Below are 11,568 nucleotides of genomic sequence, written 5' to 3' on the forward strand. Positions count from 1 at the left end.
TCTCAAGGGAAGTGCCCTGTTCCGCCCTGAAGGGCGAAACGGTCCCTGACAACCTTCCTGCGACCCCCAAAAGTCACCCGACACGCCGGGGTCCCCCGAGGGGAACACCGAGGGTCCCGGCACCGCTTCCTCTGAGCCCCTTCTCCCCTCCTGATCGCGACAGGAGAGGCGATTCCCCTGCGTGGTCTGGAAGGCGTTCCCGGCCTTCCTGGCGCACCTCAGGAGGAGGCCGGTCTCACGAGGACATTTGAAATGAGCCACGTGGGTGGTGCCACACGCCGAACGACCCCGATTCCCCGGTCCGCTCTTGAGAAGAACCCGATGACGTACACCTCTTCGAAGGCAACCCTGTGGGTGAAGGCACACACCTAAGCGGCATTGACATCCCCGTGCAGTGTCCGGAAAGACCCGCGGGTTCCACACACAGCTCGACGAGGGGTCTGTGGCCCCCTGAACAACTCGAGAGGCCAGCGGGGTTCCCTTCCTCAGACAAGACGAGGCCTGACTCTCCTGTCCCAACTCTGCAGGGACCCTGCAGTCGGAGTCCGAAACGGAGAGGAAGCCTGAGGTTCTTGCCTCCCAACCAGATGAGGACCTCTTCCGTTGCGCCAGACCCAGCGGAGTCCCGAGGGTCCCCGCCACCTCCACAGGATCCCTCGCCTCTCAGAGGCACCCTGGCAAGTTCCCTAAGGTCCCCGGCAGAAGGCGAGGGACACGAGGGTTTCCCGCCGCCCCCCGAGAAAGACCTCGAGAGTCCTTCTTCAACGCGTCTCGAGGCCCTAGTCCCCTCCCGTGACTCGAGAGCCAGGACGCGCTCCCCCTCACCACGCGCATGGAGACCTGACTTCCCTGGCGCCGCACGAGAGGCTCCCTGAGATCCTCGTCGTGCCTCGGGAGAAAACCCCCACGGGCGCCGCAGCTCGAGGAAACCCCTGAGACGTCCCCGTCCTCGCGAGCTGAGGGCCTTCTTTTCCTGCATGGCCTGGAGAGCAATCCCGGGTCCTCTCTCCAAACGGAAGAGGAGGCTGGACTCTCTTGAGGCCGCTCAGGGGGCTCCAAGAGACCCGCGTCGCGACTCGAGAGGAGAGCGGAGTCCTTGGCTTCCCCTCGAGACGAGGCCTGACTCCCCGGGGGAGCCTGGAATGCAACCCCGAGATCCCTGCCTTCCCTGGAGAGGAATATTAGGTCCCGGACACACGCCTAGGTGAGGTCTCTTCGGCCCTGCAGTGACTCGAGCGCAACCCCCAGCTTTCCCTCGCAACCCGAGGGGAAGATTGGGCTTCCCAGGGCCAAGCCAAGGGGAAGGCTGAGATCCCCGTCGTAAATCGAGAATGCCGCCGCAACTCGAGAAAAAGCACGTGGTTCCCACCTCTTGGCAAGATGAGGCCCTTGCCCGCCACGGCGTCTCAAGGGAAGTCCCCTGTTCCGCCCTGAAGGGCGAAACGGTCCCCGACAGCCTTCCTGCGATCCACTAAATTCCCCCGATACGCCGGGTTCCCTCGAGGGGAACACCGAGGGTCCCGGCACCGCTTCCTCTGAGCCCCTTCTCCCCTCCTGATCGCGACAGGAGAGGCGATTCCCGTGCGTGGTCTGGAAGGGGTTCCCAGCCTTCCCTGCGCACATCAGGATGAAGCCGGTCTCACGAGGAAATTCGAGACGAGCCACGTGGGTGGGGCCACATGCCGAACGCCCCCGATTCCCCGGTCCGCTCTTGAGAAGGACCCGAGGCCCGGACCCCTCTTCGAAGGCAACCCTGTAGGTGAAGACACAACACGAAGGGGCACTGCCACCCCCGTGCATCGTTCGCAAAGACCCGCGGGTTTCACACACAGCTCGACGAGGGGCCTGAGACCCCCTGAGCAACTCAAGAGGCCAGCGGGGTTCCCTTCCTCAGACAAGACGAGGCCTGACTCTCCTGTCCCAACTCTGCAGGGACCCTGCGGTCGGAGTCCGAAACGGAGAGGAAGCCTGAGGTTCCTGCCTCCCCTCGAGGTGAGGTCCTCTTCAGTTGCGCCAGACCCAGCGGAGTCCCGAGGGGCCCCGCCACCTCCACAGGATCCCTCGCCTCTCAGAGGCACCCTGGGAAGTTCCCTAAGGTCCCCGGCAGAAGGCGAGGGAAACGAGGGTTTCCCGCCGCCCCCCGAGAAAGACCTCGAGAGTCCTTCTTCAACGCGTCTCGAGGCCCTAGTCCCCTTCCGTGACTCGAGAGCCAGGACGCGCTCCCCCTTGCAACGCGCATGGAGACCTGACTTCCCTGGCGCCGTACGAGAGGCTCCCTGAGATCCTCGTCGTGCCTCGGGAGAAAACCCCCACTTGGTCCGCAGCTCGAGGAAACCCCTGAGACGTCTCCGTCCTAGCGAGCTGAGGGCCTTCTTTTCCTGCATGGCCTGGAGAGCAATCCCGGGTCCTCTCTCCAAACGGAAGAGGAGGCTGGACTCGCTTCAGACCGCTCAGGGGGCTCCAAGAGACCCGCGTCGCGACTCGAGAGGAGAGCGGAGTCCTTGGCTTCCCCTCGAGACGAGGCCTGACTCCCCGGGGGAGCCTGGAATGCAACCCCGAGATCCCTGCCTTCCCTGGAGAGGAATATTAGGTCCCGGACACACGCCTAGGTGAGGTCTCTTCGGCCCTGCAGTGACTCGAGCGCAACCCCCAGCTTTCCCTCGCAACCCAAGGGGAAGATTGGGCTTCCCAGGGCCAACCCAAGGGGAAGGCTGAGATCCCCGTCGTAACTCGAGAATCCCGCCGCAACTCGAGAAAAAGCACGTGGTTCCCACCTCTTGGCAAGATGAGGCCCTTGCCCGCCACGGCGTCTCAAGGGAAGTGCCCTGTTCCGCCCTGAAGGGCGAAACGGTCCCTGACAGCCTTCCTGCGACTCCCAAAAGTCCCCCGACACGCCGGGGTCCCCCGAGGGGAACACCGAGGGTCCCGGCACCGCTTCCTCCGAGCCCCTTCTCCACTCCTGATCGCGACAGGAGAGGCGATTCCCCTGCCTGGTCTGGAAGGGGTTCCCGGCCTTCCTGGCGCACCTCAGGAGGAGGCCGGTCTCACGAGGAAATTTGAAATGAGCCACGTGGGTGGTGCCACACGCCGAACGACCCCGATTCCCCGGTCCGCTCTTGAGAAGAACCCGATGACGTACACCTCTTCGAAGGCAACCCTGTGGGGGAAGGCACACACATAAGCGGCATTGACATCCCCGTGCAGTGTCCGGAAAGACCCGCGGGTTCCACACACAGCTCGACGAGGGGTCTGTGGCCCCCTGAACAACTCGAGAGGCAAGCGGGGTTCCCTTCCTCAGACAAGACGAGGCCTGACTCTCCTGTCCCAACTCTGCAGGGACCCTGCAGTCGGAGTCCGAAACGGAGAGGAAGCCTGAAGTTCTTGCCTCTCAACCAGATGAGGACCTCTTCCGTTGCGCCAGACCCAGCGGAGTCCCGAGGGGCCCCACCACCTCCACAGGATCCCTCGCCTCTCAGAGGCACCCTGGGAAGTTCCCTAAGGTCCCCGACAGAAGGCGAGGGAAAAGAGGGTTTCCCGCCGCCCCCCGAGAAAGACCTCGAGAGTCTTTCTTCAACGCGTCTCCAGGCCCTAGTCCCCTCCCGTGACTCGAGAGCCATGACGCGCTCCCCCTCGCCACGCGCATGGAGACCTGACTTCCCTGGCGCTGCACGAGAGGCTCCCTGAGATCCTCGTCGTGCCTCGGGAGAAAACCCCCACGGGCGCCGCAGCTCGAGGAAACCCCTGAGACGTCTCCGTCCTCGCGAGCTGAGGGCCTTCATTCCTGCATGGCCTGGAGAGCAATCCCGGGACCTCTCTCCGAACGGAAGAGGAGGCTGGACTCCCTTGAGGCCGCTCAGGGGGTTCCAAGAGACCCGCGTCGCGACTCGAGAGGAGAGCGGAGTCCTTGGCTTCCCCTCGAGACGAGGCCTGACTGCCCGGGGGAGCCTGGAATGCAACCCCGAGATCCCTGCCTTCCCTGGAGAGGAATATCAGGTCCTGGACACACGCCTAGGTGAGGTCTCTTCGGCCCTGCAGTGACTCGAGCGCAACCCCCAGCTTCCCCTCGCAACCCGAGGGGATGATTGGGCTTCCCAGGGCCAAGCCAAGGGGAAGGCTGAGATCCCCGTCGTAAATCGAGAATGCCGCCGCAACTCGAGAAAAACCACGTGGTTCCCACCTCTTGGCAAGACGAGACCCTTGCCCGCCACGGCGTCTCAAGGGAAGTCCCCTGTTCCGCCCTGAAGGGTGAAACGGTCCCCGACAGCCTTCCTGCGATCCACTAAATTCCCCCGATACGCCGGGTTCCCTCGAGGGGAACACCGAGGGTCCCGGCACCGCTTCCTCTGAGCCCCTTTTCCCCTCCTGATCGGGACAGGAGAGGCGATTCCCTTGCGTGGTCTGGAAGGCGTTCCCGGCCTTCCCGGCACACCTCAGGATGAGGCCGGTCTCACGAGGAAATTCGAGACGAGCCACGTGGGTGGGGCCACAAGCCGAACGCCCCCAATTCCCCGGTCCGCCCTTGAGAAGGACCCGAGGCCCGGACCCCTCTTCGAAGGCAACCCTGTGGGTGAAGACACAACACGAAGGGGCACTGCCACCACCGTGCATCGTCCGCAAAGACCCGCGGGTTCCACACACAGCTCGACGAGGGGCCTGAGACCCCCTGAGCAACTCGAGAGGCCAGCGGGGTTCCCTTCCTCAGACAAGACGAGGCCTGACTCTCCTGTCCCAACTCTGCAGGGACCCTGCGGTCGGAGTCCGAAACGGAGAGGAAGCCTGAGGTTCCTGCCTCCCCTCGAGGTGAGGTCCTCTTCAGTTGCGCCAGACCCAGCGGAGTCCCGAGGGGCCCCGCCACCTCCACAGGATCCCTCGCCTCTCAGAGGCACCCTGGGAAGTTCCCTAAGGTCCCCGGCAGAAGGCGAGGGAAACGAGGGTTTCCCGCCGCCCCCCGAGAAAGACCTCGAGAGTCCTTCTTCAACGCGTCTCGAGGCCCTAGTCCCCTTCCGTGACTCGAGAGCCAGGACGCGCTCCCCCTTGCAACGCGCATGGAGACCTGACTTCCCTGGCGCTGCACGAGAGGCTCCCTGAGATCCTCGTCGTGCCTCGGGAGAAAACCCCCACTTGGTCCGCAGCTCGAGGAAACCCCTGAGACGTCTCCGTCCTCGCGAGCTGAGGGCCTTCTTTTCCTGCATGGCCTGGAGAGCAATCCCGGGTCCTCTCTCCAAACGGAAGAGGAGGCTGGACTCGCTTCAGACCGCTCAGGGGGCTCCAAGAGACCCGCGTCGCGACTCGAGAGGAGAGCGGAGTCCTTGGCTTCCCCTCGAGACGAGGCCTGACTCCCCGGGGGAGCCTGGAATGCAACCCCGAGATCCCTGCCTTCCCTGGAGAGGAATATTAGGTCCCGGACACACGCCTAGGTGAGGTCTCTTCGGCCCTGCAGTGACTCGAGCGCAACCCCCAGCTTTCCCTCGCAACCCAAAGGGAAGATTGGGCTTCCCAGGGCCAACCCAAGGGGAAGGCTGAGATCCCCGTCGTAACTCGAGAATCCCGCCGCAACTCGAGAAAAAGCACGTGGTTCCCACCTCTTGGCAAGATGAGGCCCTTGCCCGCCACGGCGTCTCAAGGGAAGTGCCCTGTTCCGCCCTGAAGGGCGAAACGGTCCCTGACAGCCTTCCTGCGACTCCCAAAAGTCCCCCGACACGCCGGGGTCCCCCGAGGGGAACACCGAGGGTCCCGGCACCGCTTCCTCCGAGCCCCTTCTCCACTCCTGATCGCGACAGGAGAGGCGATTCCCCTGCCTGGTCTGGAAGGGGTTCCCGGCCTTCCTGGCGCACCTCAGGAGGAGGCCGGTCTCACGAGGAAATTTGAAATGAGCCACGTGGGTGGTGCCACACGCCGAACGACCCCGATTCCCCGGTCCGCTCTTGAGAAGAACCCGATGACGTACACCTCTTCGAAGGCAACCCTGTGGGGGAAGGCACACACATAAGCGGCATTGACATCCCCGTGCAGTGTCCGGAAAGACCCGCGGGTTCCACACACAGCTCGACGAGGGGTCTGTGGCCCCCTGAACAACTCGAGAGGCAAGCGGGGTTCCCTTCCTCAGACAAGACGAGGCCTGACTCTCCTGTCCCAACTCTGCAGGGACCCTGCAGTCGGAGTCCGAAACGGAGAGGAAGCCTGAAGTTCTTGCCTCTCAACCAGATGAGGACCTCTTCCGTTGCGCCAGACCCAGCGGAGTCCCGAGGGGCCCCACCACCTCCACAGGATCCCTCGCCTCTCAGAGGCACCCTGGGAAGTTCCCTAAGGTCCCCGACAGAAGGCGAGGGAAAAGAGGGTTTCCCGCCGCCCCCCGAGAAAGACCTCGAGAGTCTTTCTTCAACGCGTCTCCAGGCCCTAGTCCCCTCCCGTGACTCGAGAGCCATGACGCGCTCCCCCTCGCCACGCGCATGGAGACCTGACTTCCCTGGCGCTGCACGAGAGGCTCCCTGAGATCCTCGTCGTGCCTCGGGAGAAAACCCCCACGGGCGCCGCAGCTCGAGGAAACCCCTGAGACGTCTCCGTCCTCGCGAGCTGAGGGCCTTCATTCCTGCATGGCCTGGAGAGCAATCCCGGGACCTCTCTCCGAACGGAAGAGGAGGCTGGACTCCCTTGAGGCCGCTCAGGGGGTTCCAAGAGACCCGCGTCGCGACTCGAGAGGAGAGCGGAGTCCTTGGCTTCCCCTCGAGACGAGGCCTGACTGCCCGGGGGAGCCTGGAATGCAACCCCGAGATCCCTGCCTTCCCTGGAGAGGAATATCAGGTCCTGGACACACGCCTAGGTGAGGTCTCTTCGGCCCTGCAGTGACTCGAGCGCAACCCCCAGCTTCCCCTCGCAACCCGAGGGGATGATTGGGCTTCCCAGGGCCAAGCCAAGGGGAAGGCTGAGATCCCCGTCGTAAATCGAGAATGCCGCCGCAACTCGAGAAAAACCACGTGGTTCCCACCTCTTGGCAAGACGAGACCCTTGCCCGCCACGGCGTCTCAAGGGAAGTCCCCTGTTCCGCCCTGAAGGGTGAAACGGTCCCCGACAGCCTTCCTGCGATCCACTAAATTCCCCCGATACGCCGGGTTCCCTCGAGGGGAACACCGAGGGTCCCGGCACCGCTTCCTCTGAGCCCCTTTTCCCCTCCTGATCGGGACAGGAGAGGCGATTCCCTTGCGTGGTCTGGAAGGCGTTCCCGGCCTTCCCGGCACACCTCAGGATGAGGCCGGTCTCACGAGGAAATTCGAGACGAGCCACGTGGGTGGGGCCACAAGCCGAACGCCCCCAATTCCCCGGTCCGCCCTTGAGAAGGACCCGAGGCCCGGACCCCTCTTCGAAGGCAACCCTGTGGGTGAAGACACAACACGAAGGGGCACTGCCACCACCGTGCATCGTCCGCAAAGACCCGCGGGTTCCACACACAGCTCGACGAGGGGCCTGAGACCCCCTGAGCAACTCGAGAGGCCAGCGGGGTTCCCTTCCTCAGACAAGACGAGGCCTGACTCTCCTGTCCCAACTCTGCAGGGACCCTGCGGTCGGAGTCCGAAACGGAGAGGAAGCCTGAGGTTCCTGCCTCCCCTCGAGGTGAGGCCCTCTTCTGTTGCGCCAGACCCAGCGGAGTCCCGAGGGGCCCCGCCACCTCCACAGGATCCCTCGCCACTCAGAGGCACCCTGGGAAGTTCCCTCAGGTCCCCGGCAGAAGGCGAGGGAAACGAGGGTTTCCCGCCGCCCCCCGAGAAAGACCTCGAGAGTCCTTCTTCAACGCGTCTCGAGGCCCTAGTCCCCTTCCGTGACTCGAGAGCCAGGACGCGCTCCCCCTCGCCACGCGCATGGAGACCTGACTTCCCTGGCACCGCACGAGAGGCTCCCTGAGATCCTCGTCGTGCCTCGGGAGAAAACCCCCACGGGCGCCGCAGCTCGAGGAAACCCCTGAGACGCCCCCGTCCTCGCAAGTTGAGGGCCTTCTTTTCCTGCATGCCCTGGAGAGCAATCCCGGGTCCTCTCTCCAAACGGAAGAGGAGGCTGGACTCGCTTGAGGCCGCTCAAGGGGCTCCAAGAGACCCGCGTCGAGACTCGAGAGGAGAGCGGAGTCCTTGGCTTCCCCTCGAGAAGAGGCCTGACTCCCCAGGGGAGCCTGGAATGCAACCCCGAGATCCCTGCCTTCCTTGGAGAGGAATATTAGGTCCCGGACACACGCCTATGTGAGGTCTCTTCGGCCCTGCAGTGACTCGAGCGCAACCCCCAGCTTTCCCTCACAACCCGAGGTGAAGATTGGGCTTCCCAGGGCCAACCCAAGGGGAAGGCTGAGATCCCCGTCGTAACTCGAGAATCCCGCCGCAACTCGAGAAAAACCACGTGGTTCCCACCTCTTGGCAAGATGAGGCCCTTGCCCGCCACGGCGTCTCAAGGGAAGTCCCCTGTTCCGCCCTGAAGGGCGAAACGGTCCTTGACAGCCTTCCTGCGACCCCCAAAAGTACCCCGACACGCCGGGTTCCTCCGAGGGGAACACTGAGTGTCCCGGCACCGCTTCCTCTGAGCCCTTTCTCCCCTCCTGATCGCGACAGGAGAGCCGATTCCCCTGCGTGGTCTGGAAGGGGTTCCCGGCCTTCCCGGCGCACCTCAGGATGAGGCCGGTCTCACGAGGAAATTCGAGACGAGACACGTGGGTGGGGCCACATGCCGAACGCCTCCGATTCCCCGGTCCGCCCTTGAGAAGGACCCGAGGCCCGGACCCCTCTTCGAAGGCAACCCTGTGGGTGAAGGCACAACACGAAGGGGCACTGCCACCCCCGTGCATCGTCCGCAAAGACCCGCGGGTTCCACACACAGCTCGACGAGGGACCCCTTGAGCAACTCGAGAGGCCAGCGGGGTTCCCTTCCTCAGACAAGACGAGGCCTGACTCTCCTGTCCCAACTCTACAGGGACCCTGCGGTCGGAGTCCGAAACGCAGAGGAAGCCTGAGATTCCTGCCTCCCCTCGAGGTGAGGCCCTCTTCCGTTGCGCCAGACCCAGCGGAGTCCCGAGGGGCCCCGCCACCTCCACAGGATCCCTCGCCTCTCAGAGGACCCTGGGAAGTTCCCTAAGGTCCCCGGCAGAAGGCGAGGGAAACGAGGGTTTCCCGCCGCCCCTCGAGAAAGACCTCGAGAGTCCTTCTTAAACGCGTCTCGAGGCCCTAGTCCCCTTCCGTGACACGAGAGCCATGACGCGCTCCCCCTCGCCACGCGCATGGAGACCTGACTTCCCTGGTGCCGCAGGAGAGGCTCCCTGAGATCCTCGTCGTGCCTCGGGAGAAAACCCCCACGGGCGCCGCAGCTCGAGGGAACCCCTGAGACGCCCCCGTCCTCGCGAGCTGAGGGCCTTCTTTTCCTGCATGGCCTGGAGAGCAATCCCGAGTCCTCTCTCCAAACTGAAGAGTAGGATGGATTCCCTTGAGGCGACTCAGTGGGCTCCAAGAGATCCGTGTCGCGGCTCGAGAGGAGAGCGCAGTCCTTTGCTTCCCCTCGAGGCGAGGCCTGACTCCCCGGGGGAGTCTGGAGTGCAATCCCGAGATCCTTGTCTTCCCTTTAGAGGACTATTAGGTCCTGGACACACGCCTAGATGAGGTCTCTTTGCCTTGCAGTGGTTCGAGCACCACATCCAGCTTTCCCTCGCAACTCGAAGGGAAGTTTGGGCTTCCCAGGGCCAACACAAGAGGAAGCCTGAAATCCACGTCGTAACTCGAGAATCCCGCCGCAACTCGAGAAAAACCACGTGGTTCCATCGTCTTCGCAGCATGAGGCCCTTGCCCACCACAGCGTCTCAAAAGAAGTCCCACGTTCCTACTGAAGTGCAAAACGGTACTTGGCACCCATGATGGCACCCCCAAAGTTCCCCATCATACAGGCCTCACTCGAGGGTAACACCCATGTTCCCCGCACCACATCATTTGAGCCCCTTCTCCCCTCCTGATTGCAACAGGAGTGTCTTTTCTCCTGCTTTGTGTGGAAGGGGTTACCGATCTTCCCAGCGCACATCAGGATGAGGCCTGTCTCACGAGGAAATTGGAGATGTAGCCTCGTGGGTGGTGCCACATGCGGAAAGACCCCATTTCCCGGTCAGCTATTAATAAGAACCCGATGCCCGTACACGTCTTGGAATGCATCCCGTAGGATGAAGGCACAACAAGGAGGGACCCTGAACACCCGTGCATCTTTTGGAAAATTCTGCAGGTTCCACATACAGCTCGACAAGTGACCTGTTACCTCGGGAACAACTCGAGAGGCAAGCTAAGTTTCATTTCTCCACAGAATACGAGGCCTGACTCTCCTGTCCCAACTCTGCAGGAATCCTGAGATCGGAGTCTGAAATGGAGAGGAACCCTGAGGTTCCTTCCTCAACACGAGATGAGGCCCTCTTGTATTATACCACACCCAGTGGAGTCCCGAGAGGCCCCTCCCAACTCCACAGTATCAGTGTCTTCTCAGAGGCACCCTGAGCAACTCCCTGAGGTCACCGGCACAAGTCGAGGGAACACAGGGTATCCTGCCGCAACCTGAGAAAGACCTCAAGAATCCTTCTTCAACGCGTCTTGAGGACGGATTCCCCTACCATGACTCGAGAGCAATGACACGCTCCCCCTCGCCATGCGCATGGACACCTGACTTCCCTGGCGCCACATGAGAGGCTCCCTGAGCTCCCCGTCATACCTCGTGAGAAACCCCACACTGGCGCCGCAGCTCGGGAAAACCCACCGTCATCGCGAGATTGGGGACTTCTTTTCCTGCCTGACCTGGAGAGCAATCCCTGGTCTTTTCTCCAAACTTCACAGGAGGCTTTACTCCCTTTAGGCCACTCAATGGGCTCCAAGAGATACCTGTCGCGACTTGAGAGGAGAGCAGAGTACTTTGTTTCCCCTCGAGACGAGGCCTTACCTCGGGTGAGTCTGGAATGCAACCTCGAGATCCCTGTTGTCCCTGGAGAGGAACATTATGTCCTGGACAAAAGCCTAGATGAGGTCTATTTTGCCCTACAGTGACTCGAGAGCAACACCCATCTCTCCCTCGCAATTCGAATGGAAGATTGGTCTTCATTGGGCCAACACAAGAGGAAGTCTGAATTTCCCGTTGTAACTCGAGAATCCCACCGCAACTCTTAAAAACCACGTGGTTCCCCATTCATCGCAATATGAGGCCTTTGCCCGCTACAGAGTCTCAAGAGAAGTCCCATGTTTCGTCATAAAGTTCGAGATGCTACTTGGCACCCTTGATGCGACACCAAAAGTTCCCCAATATACCGGTCTCACTCCAAGGGAACACCGAAGTTCCTGGCACCACTTCATTTGAGCCCCTTCTCCGCTCCTGATCACGGCAGGAAGGTCGATCCCCCTGCTTTGTCTAGAAGGGGTTCCCGACCTTCATGGCGCACCTCAGGATGAGGCCGGTCTCCCGAGGAAATTCGAGACGTAGCCTCGTGGGTGGTACCACATGCTGAAAGACCCCAATTTTCTGGTACGCTCTTGAAAAGAACCCGATGCCCGGAAACCTCTTTGAAGGCAACCCTGTGGA

Source organism: Bubalus kerabau, unplaced genomic scaffold (genome assembly GCF_029407905.1).
Source record: "Bubalus kerabau isolate K-KA32 ecotype Philippines breed swamp buffalo unplaced genomic scaffold, PCC_UOA_SB_1v2 scaffold_30, whole genome shotgun sequence".
Lineage (NCBI taxonomy): Eukaryota > Metazoa > Chordata > Mammalia > Artiodactyla > Bovidae > Bubalus > Bubalus kerabau.